The 12947-nt window shown below is 60.1% G+C and overlaps 1 long non-coding RNA gene across 1 annotated transcript; it reads right to left on the bottom strand.

Moving 5' to 3' along the window:
• Nucleotides 1-428: 428 nt before the first annotated feature.
• Nucleotides 429-5862, bottom strand: LOC149856955 (uncharacterized). Its single transcript, XR_016444226.1, has 4 exons — nucleotides 4491-5862; nucleotides 1575-4176; nucleotides 1396-1480; nucleotides 429-1210 (listed from the first exon to the last, which is right to left on the bottom strand). It is a non-coding gene; the product is annotated as an uncharacterized LOC149856955 (long non-coding RNA).
• Nucleotides 5863-12947: the final 7085 nt, after the last annotated feature.

A 12947-nucleotide genomic window follows, 5' to 3' on the forward strand; every position in this document is an offset into this window, starting at 1 on the left:
GGGTTTGGCTTCCCCCAAACTCAGCAGCCCATCAGGGATGACTTGGGTAGAGATGGCTGAAAGCCTGCGGCCACCACATTAAACAGCCGAGGGGGACCATAGCTGGACTTAAGGGATTCCTGAAAATCTTGAGGCCACTAGGGATCCACAGTCCTTCTTCTTGCGAGGCGACAAGTGCATCAGCCCCCTGCCACGGCCCAGCCTGCTAGAGAAAAAGCCCCCACACCGTGCCATCAGAAATAGTAACTTGCACCACACCTTTACTGTACCTTATTTTTTAATCTTTTATATAAATCAGGACCGATTTTACTACAGTGCATTTACAGGTGTAAATCAATGACTGGGAACCACATTACGGTCTTTTACCATTTGTAAACCCAGTGGGACATAGTTGCATTCAACAAGTAAGAACACACATCAGACTGGTAGACAGAATGAAAAAGTTTATTCCTTCAGCCAGATCCCAGTAGGAGAGGAAAACGACCAAATCTTCTCCGTGTAGAAGAGCACTGGCCACAAGGTGGAATGTTTTTTAGACCATTTATTGTTGACTGTGCACAGCTTAGGCCCAGTTGCTCCTACTGGTTTGACACTGACCACAACAACTACCTTGAGGATCGTTTGGACAGAAGATGAGCTCTTCATCCCCATGGAGCTGGAGTCTAAACACTTTCAAACACCCATGGAGTGTTAACTTACAGGCACAAACCAACTGCACCACAAACAGCCTCAAAATTGGCCCCACAAGCTCCAGCCTAAGCAAGCCACAACCGAGCCACAAACCGAACCGAGCACAAACCTGCATTTCTACACTGACACCGAGAACCGCTCCACAATCCGACCGAGGAAAACCTACACGCTGCCTTCAACCACATCTATTCTGATCCACTGCTCAACTGGCCAAGCCAAACCACCTGCAAAACCCTCGCCTGCTCCATATCAATATGCACAACTAGCACAATGCCTCAACCTCCTCACACACAAATGGGGCCAACCCAAGACCGTGTACGTGGTGCAACTTGAAGTGTGCGGCTGCTGGCTCCTAATGGGTGCTGGAAAGCGTAGAGATGCACTCAACAGTCTCCATCTGTACTTATCTAAGCAGACATTAAACATTGCCCACCCTCCTGCCCACCCCAACCCACGCTTCTTGTTCCCGAGCTTTCTTCCGCTGCTTCCGTTCCTTCTTCTCCAGCTGCCCTTCAGGGACCTGCAACAGTTCACAAAACAGAAGCGGAGTCAGCTGGCAATGAATGGCACACCCTGCTAGAAGACTGTAGCTCCCAGTGCTCATTATACACTCGAGCATGATGTCCTTTAAAAACAGGAGGGTTCTGACATACCTCCGGTTAACTAAATGACGACTACCCCCTGTCTTCACTGAAACTCTCTTACCTTTGCCTCTGGGTTGCCCGGCATGGTTTTCTGCCCTGGTTATCAGTTAACTCCTATTTGTTTGACATCTTCTCCGCTCCTCCCTCTAGGGGCAGAAGGAACGAGACAAATGGGATGTCAGTGAGCATGGTGGAAGATGCGTCTGCAGACCCCAACTTCTCTCCCTCTTTTACCCTTACCTGGACCTGTGGCCACTGTCCTTTGTCCGTGGAGATGGGGGAGGCAGACATCCGCGGGCTCGGAGACAGACATCTGGGCAAGCCGGAAGCCGAGTGCGATGGGCCAGGACTCTGGACAGAGCTGCTAGGGCGGCACCATGAACGGTGACCACAAACACCAAAAACCCCGCTTACGGGCCGGTGCTCCCTGCACACAGCTGGCAGCTGGGGCATGAAGCCCAGAGAAAACCTGCAAAGACCTGAATGCCAGCTGGCAGGTACCTCAGGCGGTCTCAATCAGGCGTCAAAATTCCCCCGTGCCCAGAGGACATAAGGACCGCAACTTCAGCCTCGTGTCACCAAAGCCACAGAGCCCAAAGGACTAAACGAAGTCTCCTCCCCCAGGGTTGGAGCAGGTGGGGGCGCAGCCCTGTTTACAGGGTGCGGGGAGAGGCCCTCTCAATAGTGGCAAGAGCAGCAGAACAGAGGAGCAGAGACCGGGACCTGAGTTACAGGGAGGTCACGAAGCCTCGGGGTGCCAACGCACTGCAACCTTCCCTGTAGCCCGTGGGTGTCGTCTCTGGCCAACCTCACCCACTGGAACCGGATCCAGAAAACCAAGGAGACCTGGACCCTGGTTACAGGCTGCAGGCCGGGGGCGGGGGCAAGGAGAACGGCTGGCCAAGTGCCAGGGCACCTCGTCTCCAGGGACTCGGGCAGGGAATACACAGCCTGCCCCCAGGAAGGATGGCAGGAACTCTTCATGTGAGCTACCAAGTGGCCAAAGGTCTATGCTGGCCACCCAAGAGGGGGCCTAAGACCCGTACCCTGAGAGACAGGGAGGTCACGTGCCCAAAATTCCTGGGGGGGGTGGCCTAATGCCCCCCGAAGCCAGAAGTCATGGAAATCTACGCCGGTGCTTAACCCCCTAGGTTAGGAGGGGGGAGGAGAAGGCTATGAGGTCGCATCTTGCCCCTTTCCAGCACTGGGAAGGAAATAAAATACGCTGCAGCGGTTTTAACAACAAAAAGAAAATAACAAACGCTTTCATTCCCAGGCGCTCCTCTCCCTCGCTCGCCACACTCAGCCAGGGGAAAAAGTGTTCCCAGGCCAGAAAGGAGCTCCATGCCGCAAACCGCTTCTCCTCGAGCCTTACGCTGCACAATCCTCCTCCGCTCCCAGGGGACAAGACGGCCGAGACCAGCACCCTCGTCACGGGGCACGGCCCGTCTGGCTAGCCAGGCTGCCCACAAGGGGCCAAAGGGAAAGGCCCAGAGCCCTGCTTACAGGGAGGGCCCACAGCCAAAGGACAGAGCTATCCCCAGAGACACATTGAGACCTGCACCCTGCTTACAGGGGGGTCCGCAGCTCTGCACAACCTAGCCCTCCACCCAGGGACGTGGGACTCGCACCCTCCTTACAGGGCACGGCCCGTCTGGCTAGCCAGGCTGCCCACAAGGGGCAAAAGGGGAAGGCCCACAGCCCTGCTTACAGGGAGGGCCCACAGCCAGCCGAAGGACAGAGCTGTCCCGAGGCACATTGAGACCTGCGCCCTGCTTAGAGGGGGGTCCGCAGCTCTGCACAACCTAGCGCTCCACCAAGAGACGTGGGACTCGCGCCCTCCTTACGGGGTACGGTCCGTCTCACCAGCCAGGCTGGCCACAAGGGGCAAAAGGGAAAAGGGAAAGGCCCAGAGCCCTGCTTACAGGGAGGGCCCAGTTAGCCAAAGGAAAGATCTCTCACCAAAGGCACACTGAGACCTGCACCCTGCTTACAGGGTGGTCCACTGCTGTGCACAACCTAGCCCTCCTACAGGATGCACAGGACCTGCACCCTCAGTACAGGGTGGCCCCGGGGTCCAGACGTGGTGTACCAGGCACTGATGCAGGATGAGGGACAGATGCCTGGACACAGGGATCGGAGAGGAGGCCACAGGCTCCAACCCAGCCACAGGAGGGTCATCAGGCTCCAGGCTGTAAAGAGTTTGCTGTCACCAGCGAGACTCGGCTCCCGTCTGCTAGGCCGTGCTGCTGCACAACGCGGCAGGCCGCTCTGTCTCTCTCCGGCCAGCGGCAGGAGGCTGCGCCCACCCTGCTGACAGAGGCACGCCTCCGACCGGCTGGCAATAGCAGTGGACTCGGACTCCCAATTACAGGATGTCCAGCGCTACACACGTAGGTATCGCCTGTCCTCACGTGTTAGGAGGCGGCACGCTCCCCGCTTACGGGAGGCTGCGCCATTGGCAGTCAATTTTGGCAGCCGGGCTGGGCCCCGATTACAGGGCAGCCGTGCTGCACAGGCCCACCAACCAGATCCACGGCCCTGTACAAACGAGGGAATGGCGACACGCACCTTGCTTACAGGGCTGTCCACCTTCCACCCCACTGCTGCAGTGCAACAGCTTCAAGGGCAGAGCCCCCTTTCTGAGCGACAGGGAGCTCACCCAAAGGCTCACGCAGTCGAGCCAAAATGTGGCTAAGACATGATCGAGACCCAAAAGCAGGGAGGTGGCTCTGTCCGGAGTCCCTTTCCTTCTCACCCCGTTTCTTTGGATGGCTTTTCTCCTGCCTCGCCTCTCCCCCGCTGCTTGCCCGTGCGCTTCTCCTTCCTGTTGCTGCGAAGCCTGCAAGGAGAGAGAGCGAGAGCGGCTGTAAGTGAAGAGAGCCGGAGGAGGCGTCCTGCAGCTTGAACTTCTCCTTCCCCCCAGCATGCTGCGGAAACCTGCACCTTTCCCTGCCTCCCGGGGCAATCCCTCTGGCCAACTTTGCCAAATCGCCTCCGATGAGTAATCATAAAGGCAAGAAACCTGGAGCTTGCTCCCAGAGCAGGGGCCCAGGAAATCCCACCATCCCAAGTCCCCAAGGCTCACAAATCCCAGGGTGTACCACTTAGTGCTGGAGCCCAAGGAGCAGACATTTTGTGTTGAAATTGTCTTACCTTTGCCTCGATATGCTGGCCTCATTTTCTTCCCTCCTAGTCAGCTCGCTCCTTCTCATCTGCCATCTCGTCTGCTTGTCCTTCCGGGGGTGATGTGCACGGACCCCCAAAGGGGACCTGCTTTGCAGGATTCGGGGCTGCAGCCTCAGGTGGCCAGTCCAGTCTCCAACACTTGACTCCCAGAGAGCCAAGTCAAGCGATGTCTGCCACTAATCCCTTTACAGCAAGGGATTCAGCCTCCTGGGTGACCTGCTCAGAGGCACTCAGCATGCAATGGTTTCAAGGGAACCGCTGCCGAAATGAAAGTGGAGCGGCAGATGGGGAAAACTTGGAGGCAAAACGACAGGAGAGGAAAGGAGAAACAGCGCAGCGGGGAGGGATGAACTTGGAGGTGAAAGGCACCAGGCACCAAGGCGGTGGCTGGCACAGCAATTTTATTAGTCCATTAAAATACCAGGCAGCTCATGCCTGCTTTTCTGTTGTCTTCTCTGCTCCTCTGTTTTGGCAGCAACCAATGTGCCCTGCTCCCCGACGGCCTTGCGAGGGCACAAGCCCCCTCAAGTGACCGTCAGTGCTTGACCGCCCATAGAGCTAGGCAGCACCACACCTAGCCCGGGCTGGGGGGGTGACAGGCTGTCAGTGCTTGACCCTTTTGCGAGCAGGGCAGCACCACACCGCAGCTCGGCAAGATGACCCCAAGAGCAGGCAGCGGAGACCTCCCGGCCCTTGCCTGCTGCAGCCCCAAAAGCCGCCTTAAGGAGGGGCCGCGGGCAGAGCCCTCCGGACCTTGCCCGCTGCCCCGCCCGAAAGGCGCCTTAAGGAAGACACTCCAGAGGCTCGGACCTTCCCCGCCGCCGACCCAAATGGCACCTTAAGGGAGCACAGCGGGGGCCTACGGACCTTGCCGCTGCCCCCCCAAATGACACCTTGAGGGAGGGCCGCGGGGGCCCTCCGGCCCTCCCCGCTGCTCACCCGAACGATGCCTTAAGACGGGACCGCGGGCAGAGACAAACCCGCCCTGCCCGCCGCCCCCCAAATGACACCGTACGGGCGCACCGGAAATGGCTACGGACCTGAGGCTCCGCCCCCCGAAGGACGCCTTAAGGGAAGCACTGCGGCCGAGGCCCCGGGACCTCGCCCGCCGCCCCCCGAATGGCGCCTTCAGGCACGGCACGGAGACGTGCAAGCCCGGCCGCTGCCCGCGCCCCGGGTCACCGGTGCTTGACAGGCACTACGAGCCGCGCAGCACCCACGTGGCTCGGGACGTCACTCCCCACAGCCTGACACGCCCCCAGGCCTGCAGAGGGGCCGTAGGTCCCCAACAGCAGCCCATGTGCTGCCCCCCCTCACCCCCCGCCCACAGAAGCTGCAGGAAGCTCCGCCTCACCCCGTCCGGGCGCTTCCGAGGTTACCGCTCGTGCCGCGGCGGCGCAGGCACCGCCGCCTCTTCAGGGCGCTTCTGGGGTTACCGCTCCCCCCCGCTGGCCAGCTCTACCAGCTCTTCTCAGCCCGTCTTCCCTGCTAGGGCAGGGATCCGCCGCTCCCGCCTCTTCAGGGCGCTTCCGGGGTTACCGCTCCCCCCCCGCTGGCTTGCTCTACCAGCTCTTCTCTGCCCCCCCGCCGTCGTCCGTCGCCGAGACCGGCGGCGTGCTCGGCACGCGGCCTTTTATCCCTGCTGGAGGCCCCGCCCCCGAGGGGGGACCAATAGGAAAGCTCGGCGGGGCCAGTCCCCCTCAGCGCCACTTTGTCACCTTGTCTCCAAGGCAGGGCGCTCAACTCTTCCTCCTGCCGTCTCCTGATTGGCGGGGAGGGAAATGCCTGCGCCAATCGGCGCAAGCCGCCCAGCCCGCCGCCACGTCCCGCGCCCCTCGGGCGTGCGGGCTCACCACACACTTTGCGTCTCACCCCACCGTTTTCCACAGAAGTGTCGCCATATTTCCACAGCCTTGAACAACAATTTGGGGAGAGGGGGGAGCTATGATCCAGTTTCCCACAGGACACCCGCGCGGTGCCGCGTCCCTGCCGCGGGGCGGTGGGGCCTGACGGCGGGGGGGCAGGGCAGGGCGCGGCGCTCGTGGCGGAGCTGGCGAGGCGAGCCCTCGTGCGGGCGGGATGGTTCGTGTCAAGAGAGCAGGAGGTGGACTAGACGACCCCGAGCTGGACCCCTTCCCTTCAGCCCGCTCCGGGATTGACGCGACGGGGAACGCGGGAGCGGGCTGAGGAAAGGACCGGGCTGTCCCCGAGGGCGGCTGGGGTCGTCACCACCGCGCTTCCCGCCCAGCTTGGCCCCGCCCCCTTCCCTGCGCCTTCGCCCGCCAAAGCTACCGTCCTGCCCCTCCCCCCCTTGACCCAGCGAACACCTCAGCGGTCTGCCCCCCCCCCCCGCCTTTCCACACTTCCCTCCTTCACCCCCAGCGCCCACCACCCACCCTGCTCCGTGCAACTCACGCCCTGCCCACAACCAGCACCTATCCCCACCCACGTTTCCACACCAAGTTCCTTCAGGAGCCCACAAAGTCTCCACTTTTCACAGAAACAAATCCCCAAATTGCCACTCAACGGGACTGAATCCCCTCCTCCCACACCTGGCCAGAAAACTGCCCTGAATCACCAGCGCACAGTTTCCCCCGTCGAACGAAGGCACCGTCTCAGCACACACTTTGCCTCTCACCCCACCGTTTTCCACAGGAGTGTCGCCATATTTCCACAGACTTGCACAAGAAGTTGGGGGGAGGGGGAGCAATAACCCAGTTTCCCACAGAAATATGTTTCCCCCCAAAAGCTGACAAATCACCACAAACAAATCACCACAATGGTCCTCACAAAACACTCACCACAGTCCCACCCTCACCCCGCGTCACACTATGTCCCAACTGAGAAGAGATTTTTTTCTGGGGATTTTTTTTTGGTTAGAAATTGGGCAGGGTTTTGTCTCCTCTCCGCAAGCAAGGTGTCAGGGAGCATCCCCAGGCTCCAGCCGGGGGTCTTCGAGGAGCTGCCGTCCGTGTGAGGACCTTCCTGGAGCCGAGTGCCGAAGGCTGCAGCGCCAGGGCAGTTGTGAGGGGAGCAGAGCTAAAACAGGACCGAGGGGGCTCTGGGGCAGAGCAGGCCAGGCCACGGGGCCCGAGGAGCCGGGGGTGGGACTGGGGGGCATCAGCAGAGGTGGGGTTTGTGCAAGAGGAGTACAGGACTGGAATAGTGTGAGTTTCTGCTGGGCACGAGCAGGGCCAAGAGTCAGGAGTGAGGGGCCCCACTGAAAAATGAGGTCCTGAGGGTTGGGAGTGAGGGACACAGTGAGAAATAAGGGGGGCTGTGGGTCAAGAGTGAGGGGCACCACTGGAAAATGTGGGGGCTGAAGCATGGAAGAGCACACCTCCTGGCTTTTCCAGGGCACAGGCTTTTGAGACCAGACGTGCGAGCGTTTGTTGTTGAGCACGGCAACGCAGACGGCTGCTACCGGTCAAAGGTGAGCAGGGAACAAACCCCCAACCCCCATCATAGACGGCATTCGAACCAGCATTGGAGCCGCCACCACCAGGGACCTACCTGGTGGATGACATGCTGACCATCACAGAGGATGGGATCACGGTGAGCATGCACTGCCACCTCCTCTCCCACGCCCAGCAAGCGTCTGCTGCTCCCAGGAGCCTGCAGTGCCCTGTGAGCAGCATGAAAGCATCTTGCCTAGTGCCCGCAGCCTCACATTAGCAGAGGTGGTCTGTGCCTGCCTGGGGCAATTCAGAAGAGAGTGAGAGCCGAGCCCTACACCAAATGCCTAACTCAAAGTGGGGGGTGGAGGGGGTGGGTACCGGCAGTCGGGGTAATCAGTCATTTGTCCGTCTCTGCCGTGCAGGAGGCCACACAGCTGGTGCGGGAGAGGATGAAGCTGCTGGGTAGGGGTGGCAGCCATGCTCTCCCTGGGATCCCAGGAGATGCACCGGAGGCGAGGGACAGCTGCATCGTGCTGTGTGGAGGAAATGTGGACTTGGGCTCCCTGGCCTGGCTCATGGGAGCCCGGGGCAAAGAAGCTGCAGGAAATGAGTGGCCTGTGGAGCCACCTACCCCAGGGAGGGGACACAGGGCCAGGGCATTCCTGTGGTGTTGCTGTTTGTACCAGGGAAGCTCCAGCTACTAGTAAGCCAGATGCCACTCAGCACAAAAGGGGGAGCTCTTCCCTACAGGGAAAACACACCCGTGCACGACCTGTAATGCTGCAGCCCTGCTCTGCCCCGTCTATCCAAGGTAGGGGACGGAGCCAGAGAGCAGTGGCAGCCAGGCCCATGAGGAGTCCATGCCCACAGAGCTTGGAGACCAGCCAGATCCCCTAAAATGAGAGCCTGGGCTCCGGCAAGATAGAGCCAGCTGGGGCTCTTTCCTAACTTATCAAGAAAACAGGAGGAGGAAGCACAGGTGCCCTGGCGCAATCTGAGGGGTTTCAAACTTCCCAAGGAGAGAGCAAGCACAGCCTGCAAAGTCCAGAAGCTGCCACACCTGGGAACACAACAGCCACCTCACAAAAATAAGCCAAGCGCTAGGACCTCTGTAGGCTGCACAATATATTTGCCATTGAAATAAATACAACGGAGGCTGCAGCAGAGCGGGAAGGCCTATGCTAACACATCCCAGCACTCAGGAGACTCCTCAGTCGGGTGTCTGGTTGCTTGAGGGGCGGAGCTGACGCAGGGTCCTGCTATCTGGATGGAGGGAGCCAGGGTCCAGTTCTGGCATTGCTGTAGGTCCTCCCTCCAACTGTAGATATATGCAGGTAGAGATATGGAGAACTAGAGATCTATAGAAAGGGAACTATTTAAAGCTGGAGGTATTTGTGGCTGGAGATATTCAGAGCGGTAGATATAGAGAGCTCTAGATATATGCAGGTGGAGATACGCAGAACTGGACATGTATATAAAGTGAGATTTATAAAGCTGGAGATATTTAGAGCTGGCGATATTCAGAGCGGTAGATATAGAGAGCTCTAGATATATGCAGGTGGAGATATGCACAACTGGATATCTATAGAAAGGCAGATATTTAAAGCTGGAGATATCTGTAGCTGGAGATATTGAGAGCAGTAGATATAGAGAGCTGTAGATATATGCAGGTGGAGATATGCAGAACTGGAGATCTAGAGAAAGGCAGAAATTTAAAGCTGGACATATTTAGAGCTAGATATATTCAGAGCGGTAGATAAAGAAAGCTGGAGATATATGAAGGTGGAGATATGCAGAGGTGGAGATATATTGAAAGGGAGATATATAAAGCTGCAGATATTCAGAGCTGGATATATTCAGAGCGGTAGATATAGAGAGCTGTAGATATATGAAGGAGGAGATATATGGAAAGGGAGATATATAAAGCTGGAGATATTCAGAGCTGGAGATATACAGAGGGGTAGATAAAGAGAGCTGTAGATATATTAAGACAGAGAAAGAGAGATCTGGAGATCTCTCGAGGTAGAGATGTTTAGAGCTGGAGGTATACAGAGGTGGAGGTATACAGAGCTGCACGTAGATGGGCCCGCACATACAAGGAGCCAGAGATATTTAGAGTTAGATAGATGTACAGCTGTAGAGAGAGAGAGATGGAGATATATGGATATGGAGATATTTCAAGGTAGACAAGTTTCCAGCTAGAGAGATAGCAAGCTGGAGACATATAGCGTTGGAGACATAGAAAGCTGGCTATACGTGGAGATGGAGATATAGAGAGTTACAGCTGCCGTGACTGGATGTGTTATCGCTGGAGCAGGGCACGTGGCCACATGCATCCAGGCGGAAGCTGAGTGTGCACCGAGAGTGTCAAACAGAAAGACGGACTCACGTGTCGCCCGTGGTGCCTTGGCCGCGGCACGGGGACGGGTGCAGGCCCTGCAGAGGCGCCTGAGTGCCCGGAGCGACCCTTGCAGCCACGAGAGGTCCCGGGGGCCTTTCTGCCCCAAGTCCCGCTTCTGTCCCGCTGCGGCTCCTCGCCGACGCACTGGCTCCGAGGGCCGGGGCACGGGGGGGGAGCCTGCGAGAAAGGGCAGCCCCACGCCGGCCGGACGCTTTCACGTGAGCGGACACCATGACGCCCAGGGGCTGGCCCAGCACGTTCCCATGAGGGGGCTGCAATCACCAGAGAAAAAGAGCACTTTTCCACACCAAAGCCATCACGTGCCCTCCAGAAAGGTTTCCCAATGCCCACACCATTTCCCTCACCCACCAGAACCAGATGTCCCGGCATTTACCCACTCCCCGCACAATTTTCCACAACACACGAGTGGCATTAAAAGGTGCCTAAATCACCCTCCAATTCCCACACTAACTTCCAGACACGAAAGTAGCTGCGTATTTCCACACACGGATGCACACGGGCGCTCACCGAATCACCGGTTGTCTTCACAGTGCCCATGTTTTCAAAACGGTCCTCTCTCCCCGCAGGCCATGAGCAGTTTTCCAAAAGCAAACCAAAGCCCGGAGCGAAAGAGCGCGGCCGCCGCCCAAACGGAGCGGTCCCCCCGCCGCAACGCCCGGCGCCGCCACAGGAGGGCGGCACGGAGCAGGGCCTGGGCTTCCGCGGCCCCCGTTGCGGCAATGCGGCGCCGCCACCACAGGGGGGCAGCACCGAGCCGCGCCTGCGCCCCCCGCCGCGGCGCCGCTCCTCGGGCTGCAGTGCTGAGCCGCACCACCGGAGGGCAGCACTGAGCCGGCTTCGCATTCCCCTTGAGGCGGAGCCCAAGCCCGGCTCAGCGCCGCCCTCCTGTGGCCGCGCCGGGCATTGCGGCCGGGAGACACGGGGGGCCCCGCAGCCGGCGCCGCGCTGCCCGCCTGCGGCTGGGGCTGGGGCTGGACTGGGGCTTGGAGCCCGGAGACAGCGACGTGGAACAAAGCCGGCTCGTGCCGCCCTCCCCGCGAGGAGCAGGCGGGGTTTAAAAGCACACACAAGCACATGCAGGAGACAGGGAGGCGCGGCGGGCGGGGAGGAAAGGGGCCCCGGGACAGACAAACAGCTTGGCGCTTCACCACCCACCTCCGAGGAGAGCCCAACTGGTTTCCTGCACGGCAACGGGGCGGCAGCTCCGGGCTCAGCGGGCCGACAACCAGCTGCGCGGGGCCGGTGCGGATCGCAGCCGGACCAATGGGCGAACAGAAGCTTGCGCTCCCACCCACCATTCACCGCAGCAAATCAGATTGTGAACAAGGAGGCCGGGCTCCTGGTCCCGCCTGCCCCGCCACAAGCCAATCGGAGAGAAGAAGGGCGGAGGGGCCCTGACCCCGCCCAAGCGGCCATTCCACCGCAATGCTCGGCGCGGCCACAGGAGGGCGGCTCTGAGCAGCGCTGCGTCAATACCCCGAGGCGGCCACAGAGGGGCAGCACCGAGCGGCCGGTCCGCTCCCCTCCGCGGCGCCGCTCTTCGGACTGCAGTGCTGGGGCGCACCACCGGAGGGCAGCACTGAGCCGGCTTCGCCTTCCCCCTGAGGCGGAGCCCAACCCGCGCTCAGAGCCGCCCTCCTGTGGCCGCGCCGGCCATTGCGGCGGGGAGACGCGGGGGGCCCCGCAGCCGGCGGCGGGCTGCCCGCCTGGGGCTGGGGCTGGAGCGGGGCTTGGAGTCCGGAGACAGCGACGCGGAACAAAACCGGCGCCGTGCCGCCCTCCCCGCGCGGAGCAGGCGGGGTTTAAAGGCCCTCAGAAGCACATGCAGGAGAGAGGGAGGCCCCCGGGCGGCGGGCGGGGAGGAAAGGGGCCCCGGGACAGACAAAGAGCTTGGCGCTTCACCACCCACCTCCGAGGAGAGCCCGACGCGCCCTGCGCACGGGGCCTGTCTCCCACTCCTGAAAACCGGCTGCTCCGCGCAGGGAGACGAGCAGGGAGGGTGGCACGGAGCCGGCTGTGTCCCGGGTCCTTCTCTCCGGGCTACAAGCCCCGCTCCAGCCCCACGACGGCAGCGCGGAGCCCGCTTGGGTGCCCGCCCGGGTCCCCCCGCCGCAATGCTCGGCGCGGCCACAGGGGGCGGCTCTGAGCAGGGCTTTGTGGCCCGCCTGCCCGGGCTGCGTCAATAGCCCGAGGCGGCTCCGCTCCTCGGGCTGCAGCGCTCAGAGCGCACCACCAGAGGGCAGCACCGAGCCGCCTGTCTCCACATAAGTGTGGATGCACGAGACACCTGTGACACACACTCGGGTGCGGTGGTGTGCAAGGGTGAGAGATGAACACCTACATCACTGTCGCCCCGGAGAGAGACAGACAGAGAGGTAGTAATAGCGTCACTGTGTTCATTAGGGTGCGTGTTACACTAGCTCCCGGCCGGGACACACACAGCCTTACTGCATGCATCTCTGTACCATTTCAGTTTTTGAAAGTAAGTGACACAATGAATAACTCCGTCACTTCAACCCCCTGCTCTCAAAATTATACTCTTTTACACCAAAGATCTCAAACGCTGCCCTAGAACGGAGCTGATGTCCGGCGGCGCTTCCTGAA

Source organism: Crocodylus siamensis, chromosome 9, assembly GCF_052110815.1.
Source record: "Crocodylus siamensis isolate JL-2025a chromosome 9, ASM5211081v1, whole genome shotgun sequence".
Lineage (NCBI taxonomy): Eukaryota > Metazoa > Chordata > Crocodylia > Crocodylidae > Crocodylus > Crocodylus siamensis.